The sequence below is a fragment of the Sciurus carolinensis genome, chromosome 2, assembly GCF_902686445.1.
Source record: "Sciurus carolinensis chromosome 2, mSciCar1.2, whole genome shotgun sequence".
Taxonomy (NCBI): Eukaryota; Metazoa; Chordata; class Mammalia; order Rodentia; family Sciuridae; genus Sciurus; species Sciurus carolinensis.
The window spans coordinates 45,017,772-45,037,213 of NC_062214.1; the positions used below are offsets into that span (position 1 = coordinate 45,017,772).

Genomic DNA, 19,442 nt, shown 5'->3' on the forward strand with positions numbered 1-19,442 from the left:
TTCATAATTTACAGCTCTAGGAAAGGAAAAATTAATTTTAGCATTTCCCACTATATCTTAAAACTATCTTTTCAAGATGTTCTCTTGAAAAAGGTAAGTTGGTAACGATTATGCCTTTCCAATTACTTTTGATAGAGTCTGTGTTTTAAAATAGGCAAGTGTTTTTTTATATTTTATTTTGGTAAAATATGCAATTGATTTCTAAATGTGGGCTTTCCTCTTCTTATACTTTTATATTCAGAGGATGATTTCACACCACAAGGTGACCAGAGGCATTCTAGAGCTCTCGTCCGATATGGTAGCCATGAGTCACATGTGGCTATCTGGATTAAAATTTTAATTAATTAAAAAATAACAACTCAGTTCCTCTGTCCACTCACTCTATTTCAAGAACTCAAAAGCCCATATGAGACTAGGGGTTCCTGTATGGAATTATCCAGAGATAGGACATGCCCTTCATGGAAAGCAAAACTAGAATTTCTCTTTAAGCTTGTTCTATGCAACTTTAAAATACAAAAAAGAAGAAATGAGTTTGAAGAGTCCAAAAGTGGACCCTCTGATGATTTATTAATCTTTCCTGTAGATGGTCACAACAGCCCCAGGCCTGGGCAGCATGAGCCAGAACTAGCTCCACGGCTGTGGGCTGAACTCCTGGTGACTTGCCTTAATGAACAGACTGCCAAACTTCCTCAGCAAGAGGCGCCTGCTCAGACCCAATTCTAGAGGGACCTACTAATGCCATTCACGTCTCATTATGAACACGCTTATTCTGCACAGCACTTGGCTGTCGCCAAGGCTCGGCCCTCCGTGTATGGCCCCAGCAAGCCGCTGGTCTGAGGAACAGCAGGACGTTAGGCCTGAGTGGCCGTCTGGCGAACAGGCACTCTGACACTAAGCTGGCACGTGCTGGCCCAGCAGGGGCTGAGCGAGGCGTGACAAATTACTCAAAGAGCTGAGCTAAACTTATGGCTGACAACCACCTGAGCCTTCGGACCGCCGTGGCCCGCTGTCAACGCTCAATTCATGGCTCCCCCTTTCAGTCCACAGTCTGCTTGTGGGCCTGGGTTAGAGCAGGCACGTCCCTCTAAAGACCTGTCATGCTCTGCCTAGTATCGTCCTGCTGTTTCCTGAAAGGCCCCACTGAGTCCAACACATCCACATACAGTGCTCAGGACAATGGTGAACAAAATAGAAATGCGTGTGCATTTTGCTAAATACTCCATGGAAGGCATATCTGGAAAGTGGCTTGCTATGTTAATCAAACTTACAATCAAACCTACAAAAGGGATGCTGTGCATGATGCCACAGAAATTGACCCCAGACAGCAGCCCATCATTTTCATCCTGGATGACACTATTCAACTGTCATTAGCTTGTCCTTGTCAAGACTGAGAGATCTGGGCTTCCAAGGGAAAGTCCAGCACTACATTTATAGGGGGCAATAATCAAGTTTTGAGATTTTCTGACTCAATGAATATTTATGGTCTGACTCACTAAACTAAGACACTATGGAAGACAGAACAAAAAGATCCTTCCAGAACTGGATACTAGAGGAGGAAGTGTTCACTTAGTAGAGTCCCAATCTTGCCATTCATGTCCTGGACTGTCACATGTAGCACAAGCTTCCCCATCCCCCTAACTGCAGTGTTAACAGTGCTAAACTGGGTGTTGTCATTTAGACAAACATCCATTAGGGCTTGGGGTGAGACCAAGACATCATGAAATGCATTTCACTTGTGGCCTAAGTCAGGGCATATAAACACCATGACAAAGAGAAAACAAATATCATTCTAGCTCTGGCAGCATTTAGCAACAGCCAAGAGGCTCAATGATGCCAAAAACCATTTCTTTTAGTAGCCTTAAAAAATGTCACCCTTGGAAGAATGAAGGAACTCTGAATTGGGCAGAGGGGACTGAGGGGAGGGGAGGGAGCATGGGGGTAGGAAAGGTGGTAGAACGAGTTGAACATCATTACCTTATGTACATGTATGATTGCACAAATGGTGTGATTCTACATCACATACAATGAGAGAAATGAAAAGTTGTACTCCATTTGTGTACAATGAATTGAAATGTATTCTACTGTCATGTATAACTAAATAAATAAAAAAATGTTACCCTTGGATCTTAACTGAATTTATTAGACCTACTAGTAAAGGTGATTTGGAGCTGTATCATCTGACATTTTCTTATCTCACATCTCTAGGACTTCAGTGCTGGTTGCTTTCTATAAGAAGGGGCATTTGTAACTTAGACATCAAAATACTTATAAAGTCCTAGTCATGTGGAAGATATGTTAAAATGTAAACTGAATATTGAAATAATGCCTGCCAGTTGAAAGTCAGAGAACTTTGACTGAAAACTGGTGGCTTAAGAGGCACCTGCATAAATATGGTATGTGTTTCAATGCTAGTCACTGCCCTTTTGTTTTGTAAAAAGTCCTTTTTATAGAAACTTAATTCTGTTCTGAATCTCATTAAAAGCCCCATATAGTAAATACTTTTTAAGGAGTAATCTGTCTCCTTGATTACTCGATTTAGATAACATTCAGATTACTAAGCAGAAATTCTTCTTGGTTTCTGGGTAGTGTTGAATTTCTTTAGTGACCCACTCTGTCCACATTCCCATGTACATATTTTCTCAATTAGTAATATTGTTCTGCTTATATGTCTTCACTGGTTGTTATTTTATTAAAAATTTCCAAGAGAACCAGACATACACTGCTGAATCTGTTACAAGAGGCTGAGAATCCAAACCCATCCGTCCAATTTTATTTTGATTATTATTTGTTTTGATTTTTTAGAAATGATAGCAACAGCATGACTGTAAGGAAAGAGCCTGCATTTTGATGGAAGAAGAGCTTAGGTTTGAATTCTGGGTCCTTTCCCCAACAAGATGGAGGGCCTGGGGTAAACTGTTCCAACTCCAACCCTTGGTTGTCTTACATGCAAAATAGGGATACTGATGTGCTATGCAGGCTACCTGGAAAATTAAAGGGAATCCTATTTTGAAAGCCTCTACCCAGGTTCCAGGAGACGAGAGAAGTATGGTGAATCTGGATTGCGTGCTCCCTGACCCACTTAATATGGGTTTATGGGTTATATTCCAAAAAGAATGTAGTAGATAAACTAGGGTAAACTTCATGTTTTGTCACAAGCAAACTTTCTTATGCTAGACCCTGGTCAACTGGGAAAGTACTATGGCATCCATTTGACATCAGGAAATGGATGAGTTAAAGTGATTTTTAGAGTCACAGTTACTCTGCAGTGGAATCAAGACTAGAACCCAGATCTTCTAACCTCTACTCCTCTTAGCAAAGATTGTGAATTCTAGAATACACAGGGTTAAGTTCAAGGTTGCAAAACTGGGAGCTAAACTCTTAAAGAGGACAATGTGGGCTATAAAAAGCAACCTGCAATTTACACTTCAATACATAACTTATAAGGGGCATCTTTACCCACAGACCATGCTGATTTCAAAAAATACAAGAAAATCCAACTATTACCCCATTTTAACTTCTCTTTGCTTATTCAAGCTCTGTGTTGGTTGACTGCTACTTTGCATTTTAATCTATCTTGGAATAACTGTCTTATAGCAAAGAAAAAAAGAATGGTTTGTAAGAGGTTATGTTGCAAATTGCATTTTCTTTCCAACCCTTCTAATTCCTCTTGCCTGGAACTTCTCTAGATTTTCCAGAAGTAGACTTGATAACTCAGTTTGGCCAAGTGGCCTCAAGGGAAGGTTGCCTTATGACATCAGTGTGTGTGTTTTGGACTTACCCCTAATTTTTATTCCTAACTCTTGTAGTAGTTCTTTATTATCAACACAAAAAGTCCAGAGCTGGTGACCATGACACTGCCTAACCTCTTAACTCCTACAGCAGTCATCTGCAAAAGAGGGGAAGCCATGTTTCGGAACCATCTGGGAAGTATCAGTCAATCACACAGCCCTCTGAAATGTTTTGGCATCCCAGCCTTTGTCGCCATTGTTTGTCCCATCCTCTGACTATATTGGGACATAGAAAAGGTTGAGAACTTCTAGTTATACCTACGATGTTTAACAATCTCATATTAAATGCTAGATCCTCCTGAGCTGGGCAGATCCTATGGCTTTCATTTTACTGATTAGGAAATGGAAGCATGAGTTCAATGATTTTCTAGAGTCACAGTTAGTCCATGTTAATTTCTGTAAATGACCAAAAACTGGGTGGATTAGAAATTCATTCTCTCACTAGTTCTGGGAAACTAGAAGCTCCTAATCAGCAGAGGTTGCAGGGGAGATTCTGCTCTTGTTTTTTCTAGGTAGTTGTTGGCATTTCTGGCTCCAGGGTCATATGGCCTCCTCTTCTCTGTCTGTCCTCTGTGTGTTTCTTATGAGGATACTTGTCATTGAGTTTAGTGCCTATCTGGATAACCCAGGACGATTTTCTCAAGATTCTTAACCTATGCACAGTTCCAAGGATTAGGATTTGGATATATTTGGGGGGAGGTCACCATTTAGCCCACTCTACTTCATGAGGACACTGAATGAGGCAGGTTCAGGCAGGTTCATCCCTATGTCACTCATACTACCTAGCTTATAAGAACTCTCCACAATATTAAATGGATAAAAGAATGCCTAGAATTTGTGACTGCTGCTTCAGGCTACAACACCACTATTATAGTGGTATTATATTATATTCTAGGCAAGGCAAATTGGAAGGAGAAGTTATAATTTGAAGTAAAATTATGTGTAGATGACAAAACAAGTGATAAAACTCTTACAAGAATGTATGGGCAAACTCTTTATGACCCTGCAGTGTGGAAAATATATGAAATAAGAAAACAAAAACATGAACCATAAGGAAGAAGACTAGTACATCTGACAGATTCACATGAAGAGCTATCATAAAGAAGTAAAGATTCAAGGCACTAAGGTGGAGAAAGCATCTTCAAAATACAGCTGACAAAGGGTTAGTAGCCAGAATATGTCAGAACTCCTACAAATCCTTAAGAAAAAGACAATCTACAGGAAAAACTGGGAAAAGACATAGGCATTCCCAGAAGCTAAACTATGAATGGCCAATAAGATACTCCATATGATTAATAATTGGGGCTATTAGAGCAATCATGAGATGCCATTTTATATATACCAGATTGGCAAAACAAAACATGTAATGATGGCTAATATAAAAGAGGATATGGGGTATAGGAACTCACAGACCCTACTTTTGGGAAGCAACTGGCTCAAATTCTCAGGGAAGCAATTTGGCATTATTCAGGCAAGGGCAGAGACTAAAGCTCTGTGGGTTGGTAATTCCACTTTTTGGTTTGTGAACTCTTGCGCATATGTGCTTGTTTTAAAAAGTTTATAATTATAGACAACAAGTTTATGCTGTAGATACTGGCGAAAAGAAAAGGGGAAAGAAGCTGTTTGTAACTTTCTTGAGAAAAGTAGTCACACAGTAGAACAGTATGAACAGTGAAAAGAAATGAACTATAGGCATGCACATTGATAAAGATGAAACTTAAATGTTCAGCAAAAAAGTAAGTCACTCAAGAACACATTTAATGCAATTCTATTTATATAAAATTTAAAAGCAAGTGGTAGTGAAGAATATTGCCCAGGGCTAGATCCATATGCAGAACAATAAAAAAGAAGAGCAAAGACATGATAAACATTTCTGGGCTGTGGAGGAGATAGTACACAGGTGGGTCTCAAATATATTGGTACAAATAGGGAATCAGTTTGGGGACATGTTTTAGCATGTTTAGCACTTGTGTAAATGTTATGTTTTCTAGTATGTATAAATATTTCATAATAAAAATAAGTAATATGGTGGGAATGGGATGTAGAACTAATCAAATGGATATTTTCTCACCCATTAGAAAGATGAAATGACCTTCCTTATGTTTGTTTGTTAGGGAGAGCAATGATTTAAAAAGTCCATTGACTTAGAGAAAGTATACAAAAGATGTGCTATTTTTAGGGTCTTTGTTCCCAAAATAGACCAGAATGGTAAAGCTCAATATTTTAAAAAAGTCAGAGGAACTCTGTCAGATGGAATTCAAAGAGCTCAAGTCAAACATAGACACAAATGCCACCATGGGGTTAGAGGTACCATACAAGAAAAATATGCTTTTCCACATAAATTCTTTTTCAAGATAGAGCTAGCCAGCACTAACACTGACAAAATGGGCTGGGTTGAATCTGGGAATGGTAGAAATACTACATATATACATGGGCCTTGTGTTGGTCAGATTTTCATTGCTGTGACCAAAATACCTGACAAGAACAACTAAGAGGAGGAAAGATTTACTTTGGCCCATAGTTTCAGAGGTCTCAGTCCATGGTCAATTAGCTCCAAGGCAGAATCGTCATGGTAGGAGGGAAGATTCTCAGCTCATGGTAGTCAGAGAGGAGAGAAGAAAGAATGGAAGGAAGGAGGGAGGGAGGGAAGTGGGGGGTGGGGAGATATAGTCCCCAAGGTAAATGCCCCATGACCTATTTTTTTTCCAGCCATGTCTCACCTATCTACAGTTCTCACTGAGAAGTACATTCATATTATTAATGCATCAAATGGATAAATACACTGATGAGGTTACAGTTTTATGATCTTATCACTGACTAAAAAGAGCCTTACCTCTGTATCTTGCTGCATTGGGGGCCATGCTTACAACACATGAATTTTGGGGAACATTCCATGTCAAACCATAATAGGCCTATATGAACATGGTCCTAGTCTGCTCAGAAAACTTGATCTAAAGTAACTTTGTCATTTTCAAAAAATAAAACTATCTTCACTCAAGTGTTCATTCATTAAAGAAGTAAGTACTGGGCTGGGAGTGTGGCTCAATGATAGAGTACATATCCTAGCATGCATGAGGCCCTAGGTTCAATCCCTTGCAATTCAGGGGAAAGAAGAAAAAAAAAAAAAGGAAAGTACACTGAGTGTCCAGGAAAGTATACTGAGTGTCAGTCTGTGCTGGTTGGTAGTAGGAATGTAATCCAGGATAAGAAGAGGCCATCCCACCCTCAACACACCACTAGGACACTATTTAAAAAACAAGGTTGCAGAACAGGCAAATTGTCCTTATATTGGTGCCAGGAAGGAAGAGGGCCATAGCAGGTCAGAGATCTCTCTGAAGAGGAGGCAGAGCAGCAGGTACCCAAGAGTGGGGTTGGGTGAGGACAACAAGAGCACTGCAGGTACAGAGAATGTCATGAGTTGGAAGGGGCTGGAGTGTTGTAAGGAGAAGGGAGACTGGAACTGTGGGGTGGGGAGAGGGTGGCAGGAGGTGCAGGTCAACCATGGGCTGGGGCTGGATCTGGGACTGAATGGTTTGAGTCCAGAAAGCAATGCAATATGTGATTTCATTTAGTTTTTGATGGAATTTGGAGGATGTGCACCACTAAGGAGAGTTTAGAGTAGCATGAAGGTATGAAGGGGTCAATGCTGACTATGTTCCACCAATGGGCTTGTTCAAACATCTCCATATTCCACACTTATTTTTTGAATATTTCAGAAAAATAGAATACACATATATTTATATATATATACATATGATTTTATATATATATATACATATATATATATATATATGTATATATATATATATAAAATACACACACACACACACACACACACACACACAAACTTGGGATGGTGAAAAGGTAAAGGTTACTTACAGATCTGAAATGACCAGGACATCTGAATATGGACTTGAGCCTAGTTAGGAAGAATTGTGTGGCACAGAGTGGGTCATGTAGGGTGATGCAATCTGACACAGAAGAAAGGGAAAATGAAGTGTGTGTCTGTGTCTGTATGTATATATATATATGTATATATATATATATATACATATATATATATACTCACTGTGGACAAAAAGTAGACAAAGAGCTGGGGGAAGGTGGTTTGTGTGTGTGTGCATAGAAAGGCCTAAAAGGGAGATAGATTAGAGGAAGAAAAGCTGGTGAGGAAGAAGAGGTGGTGTGGGCCTCAGAAAGGCAATGGTGGAAGGAAGGAAGAGGAGCTGCATGGGGCAGGGGTGCTGTGTGGGGCAGACCCCGCTTGGGCATGGAGTGCCCACTATTGGTGAGAGGAGGAAAAAGAAGTCAGGGTGTAACTCAGGGATCATGACTTAGGTGAGTATGAGAACAGTGTAGATGCTGATGAAAAGGGCCTGGGGAGGGAAGGCAGGGTTGTCAGTCACAGGTTAGGAGATGATCTTGGAGGAGACACGGGTGGTGGGGAGAATGCAGTGCTGGGAAGCCCTGCTCCCACTGCCAGAGGGTGGGCAGAAGTAAAACAACAGGAAAGGGAGAGGAAGGGGTGGAAAGAGCAGCTTGGCAAGAAGCCACACGAGAAGCATTGCTGGAAAAAGTTGCAGAGTCTCTGCTCTCATGCCCTTCTGTATCCTTCTGCCACCCAGTGGGATGTTCCACAGGTAGGTTTGGTGGATATTTTCTCAATATAAATAAATGGATGAAATTCCATAATAATCAAGACAGGAACAGAGACCAGTACATCCTAAAGTCATACATTATTTCCATAAAAGTTTTGTTTGTCTTTCAATGTAATGCAAATTTAAATGCGAAGACTATTTAAGGCCCCAAATAAATAAGTCATTCAATGTAAATGTCACAGCCTGGTGACAGATTTAGAGAATGACTTTACTGAACAATGTAACCACATAAATAGATGTTTTGGAAAAGGAAATTAAACATGTGAAGGTATAAAATATTAGATTAGGTTTCAAGCCCTAATGATACTCTACTGGAGAGGAAGAGTTCGCTATTGCTCAAAAAGAAGAAAATACCCATGTAACTAAGTTTAAGAATAATTCTGAGGAAATGATAAGAGAAAATGGAAATGGGAAAAAAATAGATTTTCTTCAGGCTATTAAATTACAGGCTTTTGGAGGTCTCCTCTTGTGTCATCATGTCCTGGCATGGAGAACTGAAGCTCTCTCTCTTAGAATTTGAGATCCTCCAAGGGTACAGTAGACTTGGTCTATATTTTTACTGGAAATGTTCAAACCAGTTCTTCCCAGGGGATTGATCTGTGAAGGAGCACATCTTTAATTATAGCATTTTCCATTTCCATCTTGTCCAATTCTCCCAGTGCACCTCACCTTCTGTAAATCACCAAGCGAGAAAATACCTGTGACACTGTCGCTCAAAATCTCACATCAGTAAAAATATAAGTGACAAGAAAATTAGTCATTCTGCCTATTTCAAGACTAGTGAAAGTGCTGTCAAATTGGGTGAGAAAAGATTCAACAGTCTACTTCGCTGATGAAAACGACCGAAGAAGTGAGGAATCAATACGAACAATAGAAAACCCGAGAGTTCTGCCACGTTTATGCCAATAACTTGATTTCTGGGAGGAAGAGAGTAAATGTCACTTGAACTGTTTCTTTTTCACAGGTTTTTCACTGGACCTAAGGATATGATCTTGATCTTAATTATAGAGATGATCATTGCTGACATTTTACTGGCATTTAATATCCACAAAGTAGTAGCTAAATGGAAAACAATTAGAAATGCAATGTCTTGAATCCAGTTTGTGGCAAAGCATGAAAAAAGTAGACAATTAAATAGCAATATATGTGGATTTTAAACTCTGACTTCATCATCATTGGCTATAAGTGAAAAAACATTATTAAATAAATCATATCACAGGTATTATTTAGTGCAATGTAATTTGAATGGAGTTATCTAATGTTTGCTTTTCAATCACTCTGATCTTGAAGGCAAAAGCCACTTCCCTTTGGTGTACAGATTACTTTGTGTCTAGGTTAAGTCTAAGAATAAATACATTCAAGTTGACACATGTGAGATTATCAGAAAACAAAACTGACAATAACCAATAAACAATCTGTGGCAGATATTTTGGCTATGATGCCCTGAAAATATTCTCAACTGCTGTCCATGAACAACCTGACTGAGCCCAGGCATGGCAGAATTTTGTGGTTCAAAGAATTTGCTACAGGTTCTGAACAGATTTTCTTGATTTTTCATTTCTGAAAGTAATTTGGGGGGAAATAGTTCATTTTCATGATGTTTATAAAGTTTGAGCTGTATTTAAGTTTTTTCTTCTGTGCTTTAAAAAATAATAAAAATAGATATATCTGGAAGGAGCAAATTATATACCTATAAAATAATTATAAATGGCTTAAAGGCATCTGAATTTTCCAGGAAGATATTCATCTTAATACCAAATTATCAGATGACAAGAAAAACTCCAAGAAAAGTTAGGGGTTTACCGAATGACGGTGACTACAAAATGAGGCAAGAGGCTTGTGTGAAGGTTGCTAAGTGAACTTCCTGCCCTATTCAGACAGTTGGAGTAGGTGCGCTGGGTGTCCGGGTACACCTGAGAGATAAATCTCACTGCTGACCTGCACCTGAAACTCAAAACACACCACAGACTTATCAGAGCTAAAAAGTAATGCCACAATTATGTAAACTTAACTGGAAATTTGGGGGAATTCTAATAACACAAAGCTCCTCCATGATCCAAAGTAGCAAAATTATGCTTGCTACTTCATATTAAAGCCACTAATTTCTGGCTATTAAAAACAGTACTTGATGCAAATGACTTGCTTAGGCAGAAGCCACACAATGTGAACACGGAGGCTGAGTCACCATTCAGGATGGCACCCAAAGATGTCTTCAGGGTTGCTCAGGCTATAGGCACAGTCAGCCTGTGAACACACATTGGCTCTGTGCAAACTCCAAAGTGTCAGATGAGCATGGGGACATTGGTCTCATTAATGTCATGATTGGGACAGTGATTTTGAACAGATGGAGGGAAAAATACCTCTTTCACTTTTTTACATCTGTCCCATCATTTGGTTCAATGCTTGGAAAAAAACAAAACAAAACAAAACAAAACCAAGAAGGGAGGGGAGGGGACATGGGGGGGAGGAAGTATAGTAGAATGAACCAGACATTATTACCCTATGGATGGGGTTCTACATCATATATAACCAGAAGAATGAGAAATTATACTCCATTATATATGATGTATTAAAGTTCATCCTGTGGTCATGAATAACTAATTAAAACAAATAAAAAATTAAAAAAAAAAAAACCAAAAACCAGGAAGTATATATTAGTTACTTAAATATTCTGGTAGTAATTTTTTTTTTTTTCAGTGCTGCAGATGGAACCCAGGACCTGCACATGCTTGGCCAGTACACTACCATTGAGTGGCACCTCCACTCACTGTGGAGGGAAATTTTGGTGTTTTGTTGTCAAGGGTGGTCATGAAAATTCCCAGGGGTTGCTGAAATGGCTTTGATTTCACAGCACATTCAACTGTGCTGTTCTACACCGTCTGCTCAGATTCTATTCTGTGAAAAGAAAAAAAAAAAAAAAGCAACACATATAGTGCATTAATTTGCTTTGATGAAAGACCAGTTGTGTGAGTGGAGATGTCATTGCAGTGCCTTCCAATGAAAAGAGTAGAGAAACCATCTACCTACTGAGGAGTCCCCAGCAGGAGCACACTGGGTTGTGGCCACGCATTCCTGTGACACTCCTGCTTGGTGGTGAGTAAGGGAAATTGTCTATCACGATATCAGAGGAAGAGAAAGAAAAATACATGTTGGGGTCTCTCATGGTCTTTTTATACAGGATGAAATTGAAGGCACATTAAATGTGACAAAACTGAAGTGAGATATTTTGTTCTAGGCCCCTCAGAATCCCAGCTCCCAGCCACAGCCCACCCTCTTGAGATTAGAGTTCCCACCAAAAGAGACCAGTGAGACCACCACCAACAGAGTCGAAGTGCCACCCACTCATGTTTTCGTGGGAATTAAAGGAGGAAATGAAAGCCCTTCTCCAACCCACTCCAATCAAGACTATTGTTCAACAAATTTAGAGGAAAGAAAGTTTACAATGTTTAAGAAAGATTTCTCTGCCTGCAAATTAAATAAACCTCAATGCTTGCATCTCAAGTAAGTGTCTTTGATTTTACTATGCCAGTGAGAGAAACCCCTGTGGGTCAGAGTAGGGACAAGAGTGACAGTTTCACAAAGTTGTATCACCATGACCATTTGTAAGGTGAGGGTCTTTGCAGTATGGTGGCACACCAGGCCCTTTCATCCTGCACATACTAATGCAGAGGCCTCTTCCCCTATACTCATTTATTCCTTAGAATTCTCCATGACTGCCTGGTCTGTGTGCTGGTGTCCTCCTGCACCTATCTGGTGAGGGCCTGTGGGGGATGCTGTGTGTGTGCTTCTTGTCCTCCCTGTGCCTCTGGGTTTCACCATCATGCACCTGCTATGGTAGCCCCTTGGTTTTCACATAACATGGGATAGTGTCACACCAGTGATCCCTCAAGTGGCTGGTTATAGGGAAGCAAATTTGTATGTGAGTTATGACTAGATCTGGCTCAGGATGAACAGTGGGAGGGAAGAAAAGAGATTGTTTTCTATCTTCTTTCATACTTAGAGGACATGTCATCCAAGTGCAGATTAGATATTAAGTTTCTTCTGACATTTGGACCACACATTCAATATCTCAACATTTCAAGTAAGTCCCTCTGATAAACACTTTCAACTTTTAAGAGTAATAAAGAAGGAAATAAGGGAATGAGGCTGTCCCAGTGGGAACAAAGATCAGAATTAGAAGTTTTCTCATGATAATGCATGCTTTCAAATGAAAATGTAGAATAAAATATGATGAATGTTTATATTTTGATTTTTCTATGTCATATTCTGGGATTACTCTACTTTGCATTTGAATGAAAACTGTCTGCCTTTGCATTTTAAATACAAAATTTCCTGCCTGAGATCCCTTTCAATCTGACTAAAATATACCCTTAGGATGTACAAATAACAGAAATAACGCTGAATGCTGTTAAACTTAAAATTCCCAACTCATGCAATTGTTTGGGACTTTCCACATTTAAACCTTATAGAGTCACTTGATATCATCTTCGTGACTAAAAATATAACTGCAGTATTACTTAAAATTATAATCAAATCATTCTCTTGCAAATTAAGACACTAACTCTTGGGAAAATAGCCAAATCGAATTAGGTGTATCTTTTCTTGATAGATCAAAAGCAGCTCCATTAAGTCAGCAATTTTTATATTAATGGCATGAGACATGGTCCAGATAAAGAAAATGACTTTTGGAGCCATTTTGTATTTTATTTAAAGAGAGATGGAGATATTTCTCACAGTTTACATAGGAAGCAGAGTGGTATTGCAGGCCCCCAGCCAGGAGATCAGGTCTGATCCTACTGTGGTAGTCCACCACACCAGAGAGCCCAGTTCATCTTCCCTCCTATTTTCCTTATTTCTTCCCATTATTGTGCCTGTCACCCAACTAACCATCAGCTATCCATCAGATAAGTGCTTCCTACATAGACATAATTTTTCCTTCAAATATAAGAAAAGCGCTTCCTTGCTATTAGATCTCCTCTAAATCCTTGCTCCATATTTTGAAGGATTCTCAAACATATCATGGTAAAGTTACCTTATAATTAGCCTGAGTTCTGTTTGAACTGTATCTCATAATAAAAAAGATACAATCTTTATGAAATAAAACCAATTTATCCAGTGTTGGCATGAAGGTCTTCCACTTATGAAGTCCTTTCGGGGCCACGAACTCATCAGACCCTTTGGAAAACCTCAAACCACAGATAAGAAAGCAGAGTTGGGGTAGAGATGATTTGGAGCCCACCCAGCTAATAATAAGCTGAACTCAAACCCCATGACCAGGATGGGTTGTGATGGATGAATGGATGGATGGGTGGATTGCCTTGAGTCCACAGACAAGAAGCTTATTCCACAAAACCCAAATACCCTCAAATGCTGGCCTCTTTCTCCTCCTTTACACTGTCAGCTTCATCTTTCAAATTTCTTTTTTAGTTAGGAAGTTTGAAATGTTCAATGCTAAGTTAATTTACAAATACTATTGCTTTGTCCTGACAGAAGAATGAGAACAGACAAACAGATCCTCTGTTCCTTCCAGAAGTAGAGTAGCACAAAATAAATTGGCAATTTTTATAGCTAATCTGGCATAAATGGCGACTTCCTTGCTGAATTATTATCTGTATGACTGATGGAAGAATCCAGAATTTAAAGTAATAAGCTATATTAATTCAATCCTTTCCTCTATGCATCAGGGTTTGGGAAATTTAAATGAGCTCATTTAAGCAAAAATTACTGTGCTTATTTCTGGTCACATTTTGAAGACAACTAGCACGGAGTTTCAAAGTTTTATTTATTGACTATTCTGAATGGACATTTTCAATGAAGTACAACTCAACATCATCAGATATGGATTATTAAACCATAACATGCTTTAACCCTGGAGAACAAGAGAGTTTTTCCTTATAAGATCCATGGGGCTCTTGCTCCACAATCAAAAACTGAGAGGTAGCAAGAAAGGATTGTCATTCTTCAGTTGCTATCTTCCCAGAGTAATAAAGCTTCTGGAAAATCCTTATTTTTAATTATGTACCACTTGGTATCATTTAAAACACTGGAGAGGGAAAAATCATCTGGGCAATGAGTCTGAGTAAAAGAGGAACTAGAAATTCAGGCCTGATTTGTGACTTAAAAGAGGAATGAGGACAAAGGAAGAATTACAATGTAGGAGGCACTTGGTAAATATCAGATGGGTGGATGAATGTATGGGATGGTGAATAAATGGATAAATGGATGGGTAGATGGATGGATGGATGGATAAATGGGTGGGTGAATGAGATGGATGCAGGTAAGTCATTTGCTCATCTTATCTGTGCAAGGGGGTCCTGAGGGGACCTACAGGACCATGTTGTAGTGAGACAAATGATGCCATATATGCCTGTTTACCATCATAGCAGCAGTTGTTGGTATTTGCAGTACTCTAGGTTGGTTGGTGTAACCTAACATAGAGCATCTGGCAAAAGAGAAACAAGATGTTTGGAGCCCTGGCATCACAGAGCAAGGGACCTGAGGATGGGCTTGGGCCTGGGTACTCATCCTTCCTAACTACCTGGCTCTGTGGTCAGGCATCTGGCTTAGAGTCATGGGCCTTGCCAATAAGAGTAAGGCAGGGTAGTCTTCCCCTTTATGGGTAAAGGTTCCATCACCTCCTTGTCCCAAGGCCTGATTGCTTCTTCTATCATTTGGTAAATATTTTAGGGACTGTGTTTTTCTCAGTCAAAAATTGAAAACATGGGGACCAGGCATTAGGACAACAGTCATTTGAAGTCATGGAAATCTGAGTCCCACCTAGAGTATATTCTAAAACTGATCAAGGGTATTGATGATTTGCATTTTAATTGAATTTCTGACTGCTCTCACCCACCCCCAATGACTGGGTAAGAACTGTTATTTTGGAAATTCCTTCCTATTCCTCTACTGCTTTTACCTTCCTGATTTCCCACATCCATGTGTTGATAGCACGTGAGAGGGGTCTCACTGCTTTTCTGAAACATCCTGGATGCATGTCTCTAGGGCCACCAGTACATGTCCTCTGTAGACTCCAATAGTCAAGAAGACCACATGAATGAGAGAACATTTAAAAAAAATACCTTTACATATCTTTAATTAGTGATAATTTCCTTTTAGTTCATGATGGACATTAAAGACATGTACCTACCTGAAGTAGGTTTCTGGGTTGTTCTTATAAATGAACTAGTAATTGAGGGAAAGGAGCTGGCTCTAGCATTTGATGTCATAGTAGGGCTTTGTGGAGCATGAATCTGAGACTAAGTGAAATCTACGCAGGAATGGTGAGGCATTTCTCAGGAAGTCATGCCCGAGAAGTAGGGGAACATGAGACAGCCTAATAAGTAAGACCGAGAGGCATGAGAGTTAAGCATGGAAGACTCTTCTGAGGGGAAACACTTGATTGACAAAGGGAGACAGGTGTGGCAGTTGGGCAGGAAAGAAAGGGAGGTGTGACTTAGTGCAGGTATCTTCACAGAAAGCCCTTAGGAATGGCCTTGGGTGACACCTCTGGAAGGAGGAGAGGAGTACAGACAGGCAGAGGACATTTCAAAGACCATATAGTGCAGACAAAATGAAAACTTAATCATGCACCATACTCTATAATTTCTAAAATTTTACGTATATTTTGTAAGCTGGTTGTAAGTTACTATAAAATTATCCTTGAGAATGAGAGATGGAAACATGCAAAACAAATTTAAGTATTATGACTACAGATAATAATAATGTACCGTATAATGCAGAACTGCTAAAACAGTAGATTTTAAATGTTCTCACCACAACAAACAACAGGTATGTAAGAATATGCTAATTAGCCTGATTTTCTCATTCTACAATGTACATCACATTATAGCCCGCAAATATATGCAATTGTTATTTGCCAATTAAAAGAAAAATTAAAAATGATGTAAGCATTTTTTTAAAATTCTGATTCTCAAAGTGAACACATGTTGCCGTGTCATGAATGTCATGGAGAGAGAATGTGTGTACCTCTGGATACAGTAGTGTTTTGTAGAATAGAACTGTGTCCTATGTGTTACGGTCTACATGAATTTCAAGTAAAGGTTACATGTTTAATGAGATATATCTGCTAATATGACTTGCATAAATTTAATAAGAGTAACACATTGGGTTCATATTCTTCAACTTGTATCTAATGATAAATTGTATTTAGATCATTGAAATACTAAATCTTTTTTTTTTTTTCCCGGTGCTGGGGATCAAACTAACATCCTTGTGAACTGTAGGCAAATCGTAAATCCTTTTTTTAAAAAAGCAGTTGGTGAGAGAAATCCTAAGGGCTGTGAAAAAGGAACCACTGAGCTGGAGGGTTAGTGACCGCTCTCACTGTGAGAATTCAGCAGGAGAGCAAGCCACATTTTCTGTGATGATCGAACCACTACAGAATATAATACCTGGGTCAATTTTCTACAGAGATGGGTCCTAGGATGTGATTGTCTTATTGAGTCTGTCGATGAGCAACTGCTAGGGCTCTCCTTTGGTGATTATAATTAGCTGGCTGTTACAATTCAGGTGAGCACCATGGGTTAAGTAACTGGGAGAAAGGTCAAGTTACCAGGCACTGGTACCCCAGCTTGGTGACAATGCTAATCTTACTAAAGGTGAGTATATACACGCTCATTTCAGTAGTCACCCAATGAGGCTTAACTTAAATGTTTTGGAGGATAAATAAAAGGTACCTACCTGGATTTAAAAATCACTTAATAATGCCATCTAATCCCCCTGAGTAGGAGAGAATTAAAAAAAAAAAAAAAAAAAAGCCTCAGCATTTCCTTAGAAAACAGTTAGGTAAAGTTGACCATTTCAAAAAGAGTAGGCACAGACTAACATGGGAAAAGTAAATTCTGCCATAAACATACAAGGAAAAGGAAAGGAATTAAAACAAATTTTTTGGAATGATTTATTTTGAAAAAACAAATTCTAGTCTTTCTCCAAACAGCCTTGTCTCTGAATTGTTATGTTATTTTTATTTTTAACTTGCTGGCCTCTTCTTTTTGCCAGGGAGTCAGTGAATGTTAAATGCCTGAGTTCCTGCAACTGTCCATCTTTGAACTGACCATGTGAGAGCAGATCTATTCTGTGCAGCTCGACTCCTCCAGGCCAAAGGCACAACCTCTGCTCCAGCTGTCTGGAGGTACCTATCTGGCTTGTTGAGGTGCCCTAGCACCTCCTAAGTGAATTCTGACCACTCAAAAAGTCTCAATTTTAAGAAAGATCATGCACACTGAGCAACAATCAATTCTACCCTTTTATTTCATGCCATGAAAACAAACCTCTATAACATTTCTATCCATCTGTCCATCTGTCCACAGACATATTTACCAATCTGACTACATGCTAATAAATTGGGCACAGAGATTTTCTCTTATAATTTTCAGAAAACCTGACAAAGAAGGCATTACTCTTCTTCCTTTACAACAGAAGAAACTGAGGTTCTGAGAGGCTAAAGATTAGCTCAAAAGCAAACCAACTTTGGCAATTCCATATGGTTCTAGAGCCCCAGAAGGTGTCTGGAGGTGGGTGTCTACTTTCTTCCCACAAAATGCTTGGGACCAGAAGTGTCCCAGAGTTTGGAGGCTTCAAATATGTGCATAAGAATAAGAATATGTGCTTCAAATAAGAATATGTGCATAGTCTTCTATCGATTGAACATCCCTAATCCAAGAATCCAAATCTAAAAGGCACAAGATTTTAAGCATCACTCAAGAAGTTTCAGATTTCAGAGCATTTAGGAATTTCTACTTTTGGATTAGGGATGCTCAACCTGTATACTGAAAGAGGAAGGACAAATAAATCTAGCTGGAGGCAGGTGGAGAACCTGGAGAACTGGGGCCATGCACAGGAGACTGCTTCCACAGGATGGGAGTCTCTGAGAAACAAAGAATAAGCCTTCCAATGTAAGCCCAAAAATACAGACTCAGTTTAAAAAATGCAGCACTTTTTTGTACAAGCTGCATCAATAGTTTGACCTATCTCACAAAGTTCAAATGCTTTCATGTGAAGTCTAACAACTGCAAAGATTCAAGAACAAACCTCGTTTAAAGCAAATTCTTTAATTTTGTAATAAATGCATTCTTTATTAAATCTAGTCAGCAACATGCACCCAGAGGACTACAGGGACAAAGTTCCCTCATAAATATCTGGATGCATTTTTTGAGAATGAAGACAATATTCAAGAATTCCTTGGACTGTAACTTTTGCTTTACAACATAATAGGCAAGTGCTAAAATATTTTTCAGATGCAGCATGTAACCATGAAACTCTGAAACTCATCACAACAGAAGGTAGGTCAAATGGAGAAGACAAATTCCATAATGTATATTTTAAATAGTAAAGTAATGTACACTCAGTAAAAGTTTAAATAAAATATTTTTGACCTCTTGTACCAAAACATACTTGGTTTTAATCATAGCTTCTTGGGCATGACACAGAGTTGTAAAATATCAAGGGGGGAAGAAGAAGGAAGAAAGAAGAGGGATGGTTATGGTCTGTGTGATTCCATAACTTGGTGTCCATTTGGGGCCTGAACAAAGCTCCCGAAGAACACAAGCTCTACTAATCTAGCCAAGTCAGTTTGTGAAGAATACAGTATGTATAAGCAAAATTAAAACAAAAATAAGGCCAATTTTAAGAAACACAGTTAGCGTCCACCAAACAAGTGACTCATGGTCACACACTGACCTATCAGGAGATTCATGAGAAGTGCCAGTAGCTCCTTTCATCAAGGGTCCTAGGGAAGATACTGAACTAAAACCCACAGTTTTAGCTAACTCTGACATTTTAAGATTACAGGTTAAACATCCCTAATCTGAAAAACGAAAATCTGAAATGCTCCAGAATCTGAAACTTTCGGAGTGCCAATACAATGCCACATGTAGAAAATTACATATCTTGAAGTTTTGTTTCATTCACGAGATTATTTAAAAATACTGTGGAGGACTGGGGATGTAGCTCAGTATTAGAGTGTTTGCCTGGCATG

The 19,442-nt window shown here is 39.1% G+C and overlaps 1 protein-coding gene across 1 annotated transcript in view; it reads right to left on the reverse strand.

Annotated features, from left to right (window-relative positions):
- Positions 1-19,442, reverse strand: part of Ralgapa2 (Ral GTPase activating protein catalytic subunit alpha 2) — a 302,869-nt gene that overhangs the window by 21,392 nt on the left and 262,035 nt on the right.